This window comes from Bos indicus x Bos taurus, chromosome 11 (assembly GCF_003369695.1).
Source record: "Bos indicus x Bos taurus breed Angus x Brahman F1 hybrid chromosome 11, Bos_hybrid_MaternalHap_v2.0, whole genome shotgun sequence".
NCBI lineage: Eukaryota > Metazoa > Chordata > Mammalia > Artiodactyla > Bovidae > Bos > Bos indicus x Bos taurus.
This window is the reverse complement of record NC_040086.1, coordinates 6984964-6998619: the sequence shown is the minus strand read 5'-3', so window position 1 is coordinate 6998619 and position 13656 is coordinate 6984964.

Sequence of the window (13656 nt, the reverse complement as noted above, 5' to 3'; positions counted from 1 at the left end):
TCCTCTATCCATGGGATTCTCCAGGCAAGAATACTGGAGCAGGTTGCCATGCTCTCCTCCAGGGGATCTTCCTGACCCAGGGATCAAACCCGTGCCTCTTATGTCTCCTGCATTGTCTGGCAGATTCTTAAACCACTGTGCCACCAGAGAAGCCCAAATTCATTCTTTTTAAACTGGGAATAAGAGTTGATCTGGGGAACATAATACAGCTTTGGTGTTCTCCTATCTGTGTGTATATTTCGTTTGCTCCTAAATTTCCATTCTTACAAACAATGCAACAATAAATATTCTTTTAACGGGGGAAGGGTTAATTTTAAATTTACACTGGCTCTACTTCTGTGGCTTTAACCCTTTTTTGTTTTTATAAGCAGACATAATCGCCTGCTTTGGGGAAATAACCTGAGCTGCCCACCTGTGAAGGGCTGTAAGGAAGTGAAACTAACACATCGCCCAGTCTGAGGCTTGCCTTTCTAGGGGATATTTGCAAGGACTGAATAGTCTTATTACTGTGCTTCCTCACCTCCCCCCCATTTCTGATTCATAAAAGAGCCTGGCAACCAGACCCTGACAAGATGGTTATTTTGAGATGCCATCTTCTCAGTCAGCTGGCTCCCCAATTAAAGGCTCTTCCTCGCCTCAACCCCTTGTCTCTCAGATTCACTGGCCTGTCATACGTTGAGCAGAGCACCCTTGGACTCGGTAACATTCTCACACGTGGGTCATTGTTCACACATGTGAGAATTTCTTTAGGTCATACCTTAGACAGCTATGCCGGCTTTTACCAAACTCTCTCCACAGTGATCTTAACCAATTTGCAGTGTCATCAGAAGTGCAGGAGCACTCCCTTTGCCCCAGCATCTTGCCAATGTTGTCAGACTGTTGGCATTTTGCTAATCTGTTGGCTATAAGGCAACATCGTGCCATTTCATGCGTTTCCTCACTGCTGTTGAGCCTGGGCTTCCCTGTGTGTCTGGGCCATTTGGCTTCCTGTCCTGTTTTGGTTTTCCTGTTTATACACCTTTCTATCTCTCTTTAATATTTAGGAGTTCTTTTCACGGTTCAGATATTTATCTTCTGTCCTTGTGTGCAAGTAGAACCCGCCGGCCAACGCAGGAGACACAAGAGATGTGGGTTCAATCCGTTGGTTGGGAGATCCCCTGGGGGAGGAAATGGCAAGCCACTCTAGTATTTTTGCCTGGGAAATCCCATGGACAGAGGAGCCTGGTGGGCTACAGTTCCTGGGGTTGCAAAGAGTCTGACAGAACCGAGCACACAAGCATGGGTCTTCTTTGATAGTTAAATTTCTAAAATGCTTCATTTAGAAGTCTTCCTCCTGATCAGTAATTTTTAATATACTTTGTAATATAATTTTATATTGTAATTTTAATTTTAAGGACTTTGGGGAAATTTTCAATGAAAGTCGACTTTTCCTTTGGATGACGTTACAGAGATCAGTAACATTTTCCACCAAGGGTCCTCCGTCTTTTAATTATGGATGCTAAAGCTAATCTTCCCAGGGCACTGCAGGGTGAATCATTTGTCCCACTGTTACAGATGGGGAAACCAGTGCTCAGTTCTGATAAATGATTTGTCCAAGGTCACAAAGCTAAGTGACCACCCAGAAAACAGATCCGAGACTGTGTTTCTGTAACTTGAAAGTCAGATGCTTGTCATTCACAAGCTCTTTACTTTGTCTTTTTAAGAGCTCTCTCCCATTTGAGCCTGTTCCAATCTGTGTCAGGAAGACCGCAAATCTGACTGCCTCTCACACTCCTTCCCTCCACCGTTTCCGTCTCCTTTCTTCCCTCAACACTGATTCACAGAGCTGAGTGCACAGAGGGAATGGGCTACCTCCAGCTCCATGCCTCGGGACGGGGGCGGAGGGGCGGTTGATTCTGGAAAGAGCGCTGGATCAAGTGACCTAGCTGTGGCCTAGGCACCTGAAACCTTTTATCTTCCTTGTCTGAAAACCTGTGCCAAAGGGAATCCAAGCAGGATCTTTTCTCTTGTCTCGATTTTCAGCTGAGCCTGAGACAGAGGGGAGAATGCGCTTAGTTCGCCCTAACCTAAACGCAGACAGCCACGGGACCACGGAGAAGCGGGGATGCTGCAGAGGACGTGGCCTTGTTGCTGGCCAAACTCTTGGCCTTCTCTGCCCGCTGAAGCCAGATGAAAAATACGGAGACAGAGTTTGCAGGAAATAGAAAGGTGGCTTTCTCAGCCAGCGGAGAGGGGAACACGGTAGGCTTGTGCTGCAAGAACTGGGCCCCTCCCGTGAGGAGTCTAGGGGCGTACAGGAGGGCTTGCACTCAGGTGTCGGTGATGAGAACCAAAGGTGGTAGGATCTTGATTTTTCCCTCTTGCATTGTTTCAAAGACAGTCATAGGCTGGAGTCAGTAACCCAGGAATCGAGTCTGGCAGTTGGGTGCCTCTGGGGCCTACTTTCTGATATGTAACTACAAGGGGAAGGCTGTTGTAAAGGTAAACACCAGATACAGGATGTATCAGACATAGAGTCCAAGGATAATAGGTGTGAAGTGCAGCTCCTGCAGAGTTGAGGGACAGAAAAGCAAACTCAGTTACAGACACGGAGAGTTAGGAGCAGTTAAAGTAAAAAAAAAAAAAAAAAAAATCTAGGAATGGTCAGGCCTGTTCAATGTTCTCTTTATCTTCTTTATTCTCGGGGAAGGGAAAGAAAAAAAAAAAAACAAACTCATTCTTTAAAAATTTTTTTCTTTTTTCTTTTCACTTCAACAGCCTGACCGCGTTCCTCCCCACTCCCCACCCCAAGGAGCAACCACCCCGTCTGAAGAGACTCCATGGGCCCCCTCTGCTAAGAGTGTTTGTTTCATGGAAAGAGCCTATTCCTTCTCCACTCTCCTGGTGGGGGAAGCCCAACAGAATCGTCCCTGAGTGAATGGTCAGACCCGACTGAGCAACAGGAGCATGAGACGTTTATTGCTTTGTGTCAAATCAAGGTTACAGTTCTTCACAGAAACCCTTTGAAATTGAATTTTTAAAAATGCCAGGGCTCCCCCTGCAGGACATTTGGAGCAACCACAGACGCCTCGAGGGCGGCCTGCATCAACCCCAGGTTTGAGGCGCGGGGATATTCCCGCGGCTTGTCTGTCTGCTGTTCTGTGCTTAGGCACTTCAGTCGTGTCTGACTCTTCAGTCTTGTGACCCCATGGATGTAGCCGGCCAGGCTTCTCTGTCCTTGGGGATTCTCCAGGCAAGAATATTGGAGTGGGTTGCCATGCCCTCCTCCAGGGGATCTTCCCCATTCAGGAATCGAACTGGGGTCTCCTGCACGGCAGGCGGATTCTTTTCCAGCTGAGCTACCAGGAAAGCCCTTGTCTGTCTGCAGGGGGCTTTAAAGTCACTTCTGGTCCTTGGGTGCAGACAAGTAGCTACCTCCCAAGGGAGGTTCACGGAGAGACTGTGCCACAGTGGCCTGCCGACCGTGACTGGGGGCGGGGCAGGGAGCTGGGGGTTGCCCTGGGATGGGGACAGCAGCCCTAAGACAAGTCATTCTCTTCCAGATTCTCTGTCATCAGCAAAGCGGAACCTTCCCCCGATCCGGGGCCACCACCACCCTCCATCCGAGTCAGAGTGTGGGTGCTTCTTTTCACCCTGCATGAGATGGACAGAGCCTGCTTCTCGTTCATTCAGTCATTTGTGGGGATTTTCCCAGCTGACTGATGTTATTCGAAATGGAAAAGATGGAAACCTCAGAAGCGAATGGTTTTCAAACACGGAGGCCAGGAGTACATGTCCTGCTATTTTCCACCCACCCCGGTAAAGGATTTTGCACTGTTGATTTATTCCAACAAGCAGATTTTTAAAAATTAATTTTTATTGGAGACTTGCTTTACAGCGCTATATACATTTCTACCGTACAGCAAAATGAGCCAATCATACATATACATACATGCCCTCCCGTCCAGACGTTCCCATTCGGGCCACCACGGAGCATTAAATAGAGTTCCCTGTACTGTACAGTATGTTCGTATAGGTCACACAGGTCATGTCCGACTCTGTGTGACCCTATGGATTGTGGCTCGCCAGGCTCCTCTGTCCATGGGATGCTCCAGGCAAGAATACCACGCCCTCTTCCAGGGGATCTTCCAGACCCAGGGATCAAACTCACATCTCCTGAGGCTTCTGCACTGGCAGGCGGACTCTTTTGCTTTTTGTTTTACCGCTGAGCTGCCTGGGAAGCCCTATCTATTGTATACACAGTATGAATAGTGAATATGTCTCAAGCCCAATCTCCCCGTTCCTTCTATCCCTCTCTTTCCCACTTGGTATTCATGCATTTGTTCCCTACATCTGTGTGTTTATTTCTGCTTTGCAAATAGGATCATCTGTACCATTTTTCTAGATTCCACATCTATGTGTTAATATATGATATTTTTTTCTCTTTCTGACTTCCTTCATTCTGTATGACAGTCTCTAGGTCCAGCCACATTACTACGAATGACCCAGTTTCCCAACAAGCTGATATTAATACCTACTCACAAGACCTATAGCCTCCCCAAGCATCTCTTCTCAGGAATATCTGTGCCTGTCACCTGTGCTATGCGAAATTAACTCAGAGTGAGTGACATCAGAGCGGGGCAGGGACATCCTTCAATCACAAGCCTCCTCTTAATTTTAGGGGATCACACTCCTCACAGGGGAGCAGCTCTCCACAGCAGCCCATCTGACTCACCTTGGTCCTCTTCTCTTAAAACCAAAGACGTCGGCCTCTTTCGCCTGGGGCGGGGAGGGAAAGGAGCTGTTGTATAAGTAACTCACTCTACCGGGGTGGGTAGCAGGCACACTAGATGCCTGGCTGCCTCTATCCTTCATTTGTTTGGAGCCCCGTACTTCTCTTCATCTCCATACTATGGGTTGTCAAGGTTTTAGGATGCAGCTGGATGGGGCAGCAAGAGAGCCCAGACCTGCAGGAGTGGCCCCGCCACCAAGTCAAGGTACTGCTGGAGACCGCGCGCGCACCAGGGATTCAGACCTGGGGATTACACAGCTGCACCCCTGCCCCGAGAAGTGTGTAACCTGGCCCTTCAAGACCCCAAATATCCCACTCCATCTTGTTGATCATCTCTTTTGAAGCATACACAAATGTATGAAACAGGAAATTTTCCATTGTTATGACCAAAATAACAATTCAAACATGAGCCTGAAATTCTTCATCTATGAATAAATATTTCACTCTCTGGTATCTTCAACCCGTATGGTATGAGTCACAACCACAAGCTTTCTGAAGGGGAATTTGGAAGGATGTTTCAGATGTCTTAACTTGGAAATTCTATTTCCAGTCACCTATCCAAGGCAAATCACCAAATGAATGGACCACATTTGCAAAAGCAACAAATTGGAAAAAACCTAAAGACCCTTGTTTTTTCCAATATTTTTTTAAAGATTTTTTTTTATGGACCATTTTTTAAAGTCTTTATTGAATGTGTTACAATATTGCTTTGGTTTTATGTTTTGGATTTTTAGCCATGAGGCATGTAGGATCTTAGCTCCCTGACCAGGAATCAAACCCCCATCCCCTGCGCTGGGAGGTGAAGTCTTAACCACAAGACCACCAGGGAAGTCCCAAAAGATCCTTAAATCAAGGATTAATGTAAAAATTATAATACTTCTATCTAATGGGATGGTAGTGTTAGGTGCTCAGTTGTGTCTGACTGTTTGTGACCCCATGGACTGTAGCCCTCCAGGCTCCTCTGTCCATGGTATTCTCAGGCAAGAATACTGGAGTGGGTTGCCATTTCCTTCTCCAGGGGATCTTCCTGACCCAGGGATCGAACCCAGGTCTCCTGAATTGCAGGTAGATTCTTTACTCTCTGAGCAATGAGGGAATTCCCATAGGATGCTAGGCAACCATGAAAACTGGTGGGTGGGGAATATAGTTAATAATCCTGTGTTGTATGTTTGAAAGGTGCCAAGAGAAGAGATCTTGAAAATTCTCATTACAAGAAGAAAAATGGTAACCACGTATGATGAGGGATGTTAACCAGACTTATTGTGGGGACCATGTCACAACAATACAAGTATCAAATCATTATGTTGTATACCTGAAACTAGTATAGTTGTATGTCAATTGTATCTCAGCAAAAACCATGTGCTGCTGCTGCTAGGTCGCTTCAGTCGTGTCCGACTCTGTGTGACCCCATAGACGGCAGCCCACCAGCCTCCCCCGTCCTTGGGATTCTCCAGGCAAGAACACTGGAGTGGGTTGCCATTTCCTTCTCCAATGCATGAAAGTGAAAAGTGAAAGGGAAGTCGCTCAGTCGTGTCCGACTCTTAGCGACCCCATGGACTGCAGCCTACCAGGCTCCTCGGTCCATGGGATTTTCCAGGCAAGAGTACTGGAGTGGGGTGCCATTCTCAACAAAACCATGTAGTTCCATCTTATTGGATGGTACTTATGTCCATGATATGCTGGCATGCTGATATCTTAGTCTGTTATTGGGGAGCAATTAGGTACAGATTATGAGATCAGATCTAGGTAAATATTCATATATACACCAACATATTAATAAATATTTTTTAATAATTTCATGTTTTTACAAATTTTTCCAGTGGGCAAATAATCAGGAAAAGGAAAAGCGCCTTATATTTTTTGAAAATAAAAGAAAACCACACGCCTTTTCCCTTAGCTAGGAAAACAAATCTTCTTCTTTTTTCATAGGCAAATTTGCTCAAGTGTCTGAGAGTTAGTTGTTTTTTTTTAATCTCCTTTTAACCTACTGGAATGTTCAAACTTATTTTGGATAAAAGTTCACACACATACAAAAATAGAGAGAATAATACCATGGGCCCCCAGGAACATCATTCACGGTCATCTTTTTCTGCCCATTCTCTAGACGCTTCCTTCTCTCTCTATGCTGAATTATTTTAAGGCTAATCTCTGACATCCTAGCATTTCATCCATAAATGCTTCATTATATCCCATCCAAAACACAAGGACTCTTTTGGAAACATAACAATGCTATTATTTTTTTAATTTAAATTTATTTATTTTAATTGGAGGCTAATTACTTTACAATATTGTATCGGTTTTGCCATACATCAACATGAATCTGCCACGGGTATACACGTGTTCCCCATCCTGAACCCTCCCCGTACCATCCCTCTGGGTCATCCCAGTGTACCAGCCCCAAGCATCCTGTATCCTGCATCGAACCTGGACTGGCGATTCATTTTTATATGATATTATACATGTAACAATGCTATTATTATCACATCAAGACGTTGAAGGGCAAAGCTACAGTATCATTAAACACTTAGTAAGGCAATGGCACCCCACTCCAGCACTCTTGCCTGGAAAATCCCATGGACGGAGGAGTCTGATGGGCCGCAGTCCATGGGGTCGCTAAGAGTCGGACACGACTGAACGACTTCCCTTTCACTTTTCACTTTCATGCATTGGAGAAGGAAATGGCAACCCACTCCAGTGTTCTTGCCTGGAAAATCCCATGGACGGAGGAGCCTGGTAGGCTACAGTCCATGGGGTCGCTAAGAGTCGGAAACGACTGAGCGACTTCCCTTTCACTTTTCACTTTCATGCATTGGAGAAGGAAATGGCAACCCACTCCAGTGTTCTTGCCTGGAGAATCCCAGGGACGGGGGAGCCTGGTGGGCTTCCGTCTATGGGGTTGCACAGAGTCGGACACGACTGAAGCGACTTAGCAGCAGCAGCAGCAGCAGCAATGCATTTCCCTAGGGCCATTTCTTGCAACTGCTTACTCCTGGGTGACCTCTTATATCCTTAACTTCTTCATTTTTAAAGTGGAGAGAATATAAGGTCACTGACAGTGCTAAATGAGAGATTATATGAAAGAGGTTAGTATAGGAGTCTGGCACATTGTAAACATCCTACTCCACTTTCTCTTCTACTAGGCTTTTGTAGGCACCGGCCCTTATTTTATGAATTTCCTATTCATATCTTCTGGCCCTTTTTCTAATGGGCATTAAGAATAGCAACGCTTATCTTTCTTATGCTTGCTCACATTTTTTTTTAGTTTATGTTTTTCTATTTTACTTACAATTATGTGGGAAAATACATCCTTCCTTTCCTTTGTTTGCATCCAATATAATATATATTTTTATATATGTGTTTTGTGTTTTTATTTGGCTCATATAAACTTTGAGAATCACTCACTAAATGAGCCCCATAATCTATTTTCACTAAACAAGCAAAAATATTGGGTTGGTCAAAAGCTCACTCATGTTTTTTCTGTAAGATGTTACGGAAAACGTCGAACAAACATCTTAGCCAACCCAATATAATCACTCACTGAATTCATGAGCTTATTTTTGGTATATGTAAAGTCAGGTTTTTCATAAGGTGGAACTACTCTGAACTAAGTTATACACAGTAGTCTTGGGTAAACTATATTCACAGTAATACTGATTACCAGTTGGGTGTAGGACTTCCAGTCCTGTCCACATATGGCACTTAAAATTTTCCACTCCCTATCAAGAAAGTATTACCGTCACCTGGATTCTAGAGATGGCTCACTGGGCTAATGGAACAGAGAGACTAGCCACCTTGAACCCAGGTTCTCTGCTTCCCAAGCCCCTCTAACACCAGACCAAGCCTCCTTCCTCACTTGCAAAGTGGAAATCCTTAGGGTGCCACCTCACAGAGATGATGATGAACCATTATGTACAAAGCATGTAGAAAAATGTCTGAAATGTTGTGAGTGAATGTCTGAAATGTTACTTATCACTGTTATCATTAGTGTGACAACAAAATTAATAACTGCAAAATAATAGCTATAGTAAAAATGACATTACAGTGAAAATAATATGAATTATTATTGGTGTTGTTTAGTCACTGAGTCATGTCCGACTCTCTTGTGACCCTATGGACTGTAGCCCACCATGCTCCTCTGTCCATGAGATTTCCCAGGCAAGAATACTGGAGTGGGTTGCCATGCCCTCTCCAGGGGATCTTTCTGACCCAGAGATGGAACCTGCGCCTTATGCATTGGCGGGTGGATTCTTTATCAGCTGAGCTACCAGGGAAGCCCATGAATTATTGTAACAATATAAGAATAATAAAAGCCAGTGTTCACTGAGGTCTCACTAGGCACCACGAAGTACTTTACTGGCTGGTTGTCCTGCAATATTCATACTTTTTTTTTTCTTTATAGAGGAAGAAACTAAAACAGAATATGTGACTTGCTTTGAGGGACTAAGAAGTCACAGATTTAGCAAATGAACTCAATTAGCACGTGGCGGAGTGTGGCTGGAATCCAGGCAGTATGGTGGCGGGGCAATCTTTCAGGAACCACCGCCTCAGACCCCTGCCTTGTGGGCATAAAAGCACAGCCTCCTGGTCCCCATCACAACTCGTGGACAGATGGCTGCAGGCTTGGAAGCCCAAGGGTTAGAAACTCAGTGACAGGCTTAGAAAATGGCCCTCTCTCAACCTTTCCCACAGCCTAAGAAGGAGGAGACAAGATGGCCTTAAGGTGGAGACCCCGACAGGCTGCGCGGGCACCTGCGAGGGTAAGGATGCTGCGTTGTCAGTCCGGGATTCTACAGGCTCCCACGCAAGGGGCGCATTTACTCGGATTTGCCAGCAGAGGGCGCTGTAGCGCCGCGGGGAGACCTTTGATGGCTCCAAGATGGGGCGTTAACTTCGGTTCCCCCTGTCTCAAGAGAGGAAATGCTTTTCTCTTTCACAAGATCCTTCACCCACAGGGCTACTTTCTTTCCCTCTTGATGTCATCCTGTTACACAGGCAGGAAGTTCTGTTGGCTCAAGACTTGGCTGTAGGGAAGACTTCTGCTGCCCTGCAGGCACAGAACAACAAAGCCCTTTGACCCAGAAGTTATGCAACCCAAGAGAAGCCAGACTCACCACTTTATACAGCTTGTTGATGGGGGTGAAAGAGGAGAGTGAAAAAGCTGGCTTAAAACTCAACATTCAAAAAATGAAGATCATGGCATCCAGTCCCATAACTTCATGGCAAATAGGGGGAGAAGGTGGAAACGGACAAATTTTACTTTTTTAGTCCCCAGAATCACTGCGGACAGTGGCTGGAAAGTGAAAATGTTAGCTGCACAGTCGTGTCTGACTCTTTGTGGCCCCATGAACTGTAGCCTTGCCAGGCTCCTCTGTCCATAGGTTTGCCCAGGCAAGAATACTGCAGTGGGTTGCCATGCCCTGACCCAGGGATCAAACTCGCACCTCCTGCATTGGCAGGCAAATTCTTTACTGTATGAGCCGCCGGAAAAGCCTTGCAGATGGTGACTGCAGCCGTGAAATTAAAAGTCACTTGCTCCTTGGAAGAAAAGCTATAATAAACCTTGACAACGTATTAGAAAGCAGAGATGTGACTTTGCCAACAAAGGTCCGTATAATCAAGGCTATGGTGTTTCCAGTAGTCATGTATGGATGTGAGAGTTAGATCATAAAGAAGGCTGAGCACCAAAGAATTGATGCTTTAGAGCTGCGATGCTGGAGAAGACTCTTGAGAGTACCTTGGACAGCAAGATCAAACCAGTCAATCCTAAAGGAAACCAACCCTGAATATTCATTGGAAGGACTGGTGCTGAAGCTGAAGCTTCAGTACTTTGGCGGCCTGATGCAAAGAGCTAACTCACTGGAAAAGACCCTGATGCTGGGAAAGATTGAGGGCAGGTAGAGAAGGGGATGACAGAGGATGAGATGGTTGGATGGTATCACCGACTCAATGGTCATGAGTTTGAGCAAGCTCTGGGAGATAGTGAAGGACAGGGAAGCCTAGTATGCTGCAGTCCATGAGGTCTCAAAGAGTCGGGCACAACTGAGTGACTGAACAACAGCAACACAGTATTTAATTGTGGACAGAGGTGGGTCGGGGTACACAGTCTTCAGGCACAGGCTTTGAGTCCACCGGGACCACTGGCTCTCACCCCATCCAGCTCTCCTCTGTGGCAGAGCTCAGGTGGATCTAGGAATCCCACCCCTAACCCCTCCTGCATCAGGAAACTGGAGGCAGGCAGGGAAGAAGAGGCAGAGCAAACCACAGCACGAGCCGCCCCGTGAGACATTTTAGTGCCACTGTTTCAGCTGACGTGAGTGCAGCCCTGTCCCCCATGGCCCCAGTCTGCACCTGTATTCAGAAAAGATGCGCTTTCTCTGCTTCCCAGGGGCTGGGAGGCGGGGGCTGGGCAGCCTCCTGATAAAGACAAGAAAACCACCTGAGGGCCAGTCCTCTGATGACATCTCCCCGTGGATTCCATTGTCCTGCTCTCCCTTCTCCTTCAGGAAAGTTGCTGAGGTCCTTGCAGATCAACATCTGCTGTGTTCCTAGGAACAGTCAGATCAGAGCATCAGAGGTGGGGTGTGGCAGTTGTTAATAAGAGAGCCTCTGATCAAGATAGAGTAAAATGCAAACCCTCCCAAAGCAGTTGAGAAAGGCGGGAAAACCAAACAACCATTTGCCATATTAAAGCAGCTTGTTTATATCCTGCCAAAGTAGCAAAAAGCTAATTTTTGTGTTTTGTCAGACTGTTCCTGAAAGGCGTGGGGTGGGTCTGACTGCTTGATGCCCAAAAGCCAATAAACAGGCCAGGTTGGTGGAAAGGAAAGTTTGCTTTAATTCAGATGCCAGCAACTTGGGGGTAAGGGCAGACATCTGTCCAAAAGCCAACTTCCCCCACAGAACTTTTATAGGTTGGGGGAGGGGTGGGCTACATGCAGAACAGCAGTCAGCTTCAGATTGTCACTGGTGGCCTGACCAGTGTCGTCTTGATTGTTTTAGATACAGTTAATCTTCAGTTCCGGGGCTTGTTTGTTCCGATTTGTCTGAGGCCAGTTCTTGGATTTGTGGCAGCTTATGTCCTCTGTACAATCTTTGCATTATGTAGTTAACTTCTCCCATCTGCTGTTTTAGTATCTATAAGACAGCTCACAGGATACAGCTGAGAATATTATCTATAGCCTTTGACAAGAAACTAAAGACCCTTGACTGCGCTTAACGACTACATCATTATTATCCGGTCTCCTCTGACTGTTTCCCTTTGTTTCTGCTTTTCTCATTCCTCTGATTAAACTCACTCTTTGACTAAAGTTTTCCACGGACAGAGGGGAGGCAGAGGACCTGCTGGGGGAAGGACCATAAGGTCCTGCTCTGTTTCAAGAGTTTGAATCAATGGTAGACCAGAACCAACAGATTATTGAGGGAAAAGCAGACACATTCCTGAAAAACCTACCTAAACAGATTGGCAAACGTGCGGGTTTTGGAATCTGTGTTTCCCTTTACAACTCACAGGCAGGAACTGTACTGGCTTTCTCGGTTTTGTGGATTTGATTTCAAAAATAAGAAGAATAAAAGAGCCTCTGGGGAGAGGTGACTCATGAGGGCAAGAGCCAGGGCTCAAGGTCTGCTTCCACCTTCCTCTAGGAGGAAGAAGAGGAGCGTGAGGTTTCAGTTTGACTGCAACAAACACCAGCGTCCCTTAGGAGCTGCCTGGGCTTGGCAGCGGAAGAGGCACAGAGGCACAGAGTTTCCATCCTCCGCCGCTCAAGGGCCCCAGGAGAATTCCGTTCAAGACATGTGGTCTCCAGGGCTTCGTCCCAGTGTCCTATGAGGGCTCCCCAACCCCCATCATTTATTCCAGATGTTGTGGGCTCGTCATTTGTAGAGAAGTCTCTAAGAAGGAAACCAAGGAGGAATTTTCCACTCTCTGAACTTTGCACACACACACACACACCCCTGGATAAATCAACCACAGGAGTGAGCGTGGATGGAAAGTTTATAACTGTGAAGGGGGATGGGGCGCTGGGGAAAGGTCAGCTGCCTGGGGCCAGCAGGAAGCCTCTGAGTCACTGTGGGGGCCAGGGGGATGGAGGGGTGCCAGGAGGCACTGAGGAACCGGCCCCGCCACCCACTCCCTGTTGGTCAGACAGCTCCTCATCGGACCTCGGAGCGTGCCAAGCACTTTCACGTGTGTATCTGCATCTCAGTCTCTTGGGGAAAGACCAGCCCTCTCTGGACCCTTTGTTTGACATGACTCAGCCTTGAGGCTGCCCTTTCTCAGGGACAGATGCATGGTGTTCGAGGGGAGAGACCAAAGGAAGTGGGTTTTGTGGGCGACTCAGTCATTACAGGAATGAACCAGAAGCTAGAGGGGCGTAGCACCTGCATGTCACCTTGACTGACTTCTTCACCTCTCACTGTAAGGGAGCAGGACCCATGGGGCCTTCCCCTGCATCCTCTGCTTGACCTCCTCGCTGAAGCACCTGGATGACAGTAGTTGCTGCACATTTCCTGAGGTTTTTTGGTAGATCAAATAAAAAGCCTCCCTTTTCAACAAATGGAAAATGTTAACTACTTGACAATCATGAGCACACAGCCCCAGGCCTCTTGGAGCCTAAGGACTGATAATGTTTTGTTTTTAAATATTTATTTTTCTGCTCCAGGTTTTAAGTTGCAGTGGCACATGGACTCCGGTTCCCTGACCAGGGATTGAACCCGGGCCCCCTGCCCTGGGACTGGTGATGCGTGTCCCTGTGACATCACCTGCTGCCTCACCATCAGCCAATCAGAATCATGCTCGAGCTGATCACAGATCTGTGGCCCTCCTCTCTCATCAGGCTTTTAAAAGGGTTTTGTTGAAACCCTCAGGGAATTCGGGGCTTCCTGGG